Below are 2,067 nucleotides of genomic sequence, written 5' to 3'. Positions count from 1 at the left end.
TGAACCGCAGAGATGTCATTGGGATCATTGGGATTAATAGCCCCGCTCGGACTCGTTATGCAAATGAGGCGAGAGGAGCTAATTGAGTTATTCATCTTTAACCTTTGTTTCGGGTCCCTGTGACCCCCCCAGCGAGGCTCCTGCTGCTGCTGTGCCTCGGGGTGATGGTTTGTGCTGCTGGCCTCGGCCCCAGAGTGTGCCCTGCCCGCTCCTGGGGTGAGCCCGGGGGATCCTGGGCGTGATCCCACCTGATCCCACCTGGACATCCCTACCTGGGGGTGATCCTGGGGGTGATCCCACCTGATCCCACCTGCACATCCCTACCTGGGGGTGATTCCAGGTGATCCCACCTGGACATCCCTACCTGGGGGCGATCCCAGGTGATCCCACCTGCACATCCCTCCCTGGGGGTGATTCCAGGTGATCCCACCTGCACATCCCTCCCTGGGGGTGATCCTGGGGGTCATTCCAGGTGATCCCACCTGATCCCACCTGCACATCCCTACCTGGGGGTGATCCTGGGCGTGATCCCACCTGCACATCCCTCTCTCTGGGTGCTCCTGGGGGTGATCCTACCTTGATCCCACCTGCACATCCCTCCCTGGGGGTGCTCCTGAGGATAATTCCAGGCGATCCCACCTGATCCTACCTGGACATCCCTCCTTAGGTGTGCTCCTGGGGGTGATCCCACCTGCACACCCCTTCCTGGGGATGATCCCAGGTGATCCCACCTGGACATCCCTACCTGGGGGTGCTCCTGGGGTGATCCCAGGTGATCCCACTTGGACATCCCTCTCTGGGAGCACTCCTGGGGGTGATCCCACCTGGACATCCTTACCTGGGGATGCTCCTGTGGGTCATTCCGGGTGATCCCACCTTAACATCCCTCCCTATGGATGCTCCTGGGGGTGATCCCAGGTGATCTCACCTGGTCCCACCCGATCCCACCTGCACATCCCTACCTGGAGGTGCTCCTGGGGGTGATCCCAGGTGATCCAACCTGGACATCCCTCCTTAGGTGTGCTCCTGGGGGTGATCCCACCTGCACACCCCTTCCTGGGGATGATCCCAGGTGCTCCCACCTGGACATCCCTCCTTGGGGGTGATCCTTGGGGTGATTCCAGGTGATCCCACTTGCACATCGCTCCCTGGGGATGCTCCTGGAGATAATTCCAGGTGATCCCAGGTGATCCCACTTGCAAATTCCTCCCTGGGGATAATTCCAGGTGATCCCAGGTGCTCCCACCTGCACACCCCTCCCCGTGGCTGCTGCTGGGGGTGCATCCCCAGCCCTGCAGGGAGGAGGGCCCTCAGGGTGGCACCAGGTCACAAATCCCTGCCCGGGACACGTTCCCTTCTCCCGGCCGTGCTCCCGTGCCTCTGACCCCGAGGCTCCTCCTGCTTCTGTGGCTCTGAGGAACCTGAGGGCATCAGGAACGCCCGCCTGGATGGTTTTTTATCCGGAGCTGGAGTGGCAGGGAACAGGGAATGGGTGGCCAGGCTGGGGTGGGAGAGGGGCAGGAATCCTTTCCCTCTGTGCAGGGCCCTGCTGTGGGGCTGGGGCTGCGCTTTCAGCCTGGCTCTGGGGTGTGATTTGAGGCTTTGGGGTGGATTTGAGGCTTTGGGGTGTGCTCTGAGGCTTTGGGGTGCGCTGTGAGGCTTTGGGGTGTGCTCTGAGGTTCTGGGGTGGATTTGAGACTTTGGGGTGTGCTTTGAGGCTGTGGGGTGTACTGTGAGGCTTTGGGGTGTGCTTTGAGTCTCTGAGGGGGATTTGGGGGTTTTGGGGTGTGATTTGAGGCTGTGGGGTGTACTGTGAGGCTTTGGGGTGTGCTTTGAGGTTTTGAGGTGTACTCTGAGACTTTGGGGTGTGCTTTGAGGTTCTGGGCTGTACTTTGAGGCTTTGGGGTGGCTTTGGGGTGTGTGGAGGGGCTGGGATGGGGTTCCCCAGGAGCTGTGGCTGCCCCATCCCTGGAATTGTCCCAGGCCGGGCCGGACGGGGCCTGGAGCACCCCGAGAGGTGGAAGGTGTCCCTGCCATGGCAGGGGGTGGCGCTGGGGGGATTTTGAG

General features: G+C 61.5%; 1 protein-coding gene across 1 annotated transcript in view; it reads left to right on the top strand.

Moving 5' to 3' along the window:
* Positions 1-2,067, top strand: part of SLC39A11 (solute carrier family 39 member 11) — a gene marked incomplete at its 3' end in the record, with an annotated part of 51,271 nt that overhangs the window by 20,823 nt on the left and 28,381 nt on the right. The window lies entirely within an intron of this gene.

The sequence above is a fragment of the Geospiza fortis genome, unplaced genomic scaffold, assembly GCF_000277835.1.
Source record: "Geospiza fortis unplaced genomic scaffold, GeoFor_1.0 scaffold135, whole genome shotgun sequence".
Lineage (NCBI taxonomy): Eukaryota > Metazoa > Chordata > Aves > Passeriformes > Thraupidae > Geospiza > Geospiza fortis.
This window is presented reverse-complemented; position numbering and strand designations above follow the sequence as displayed.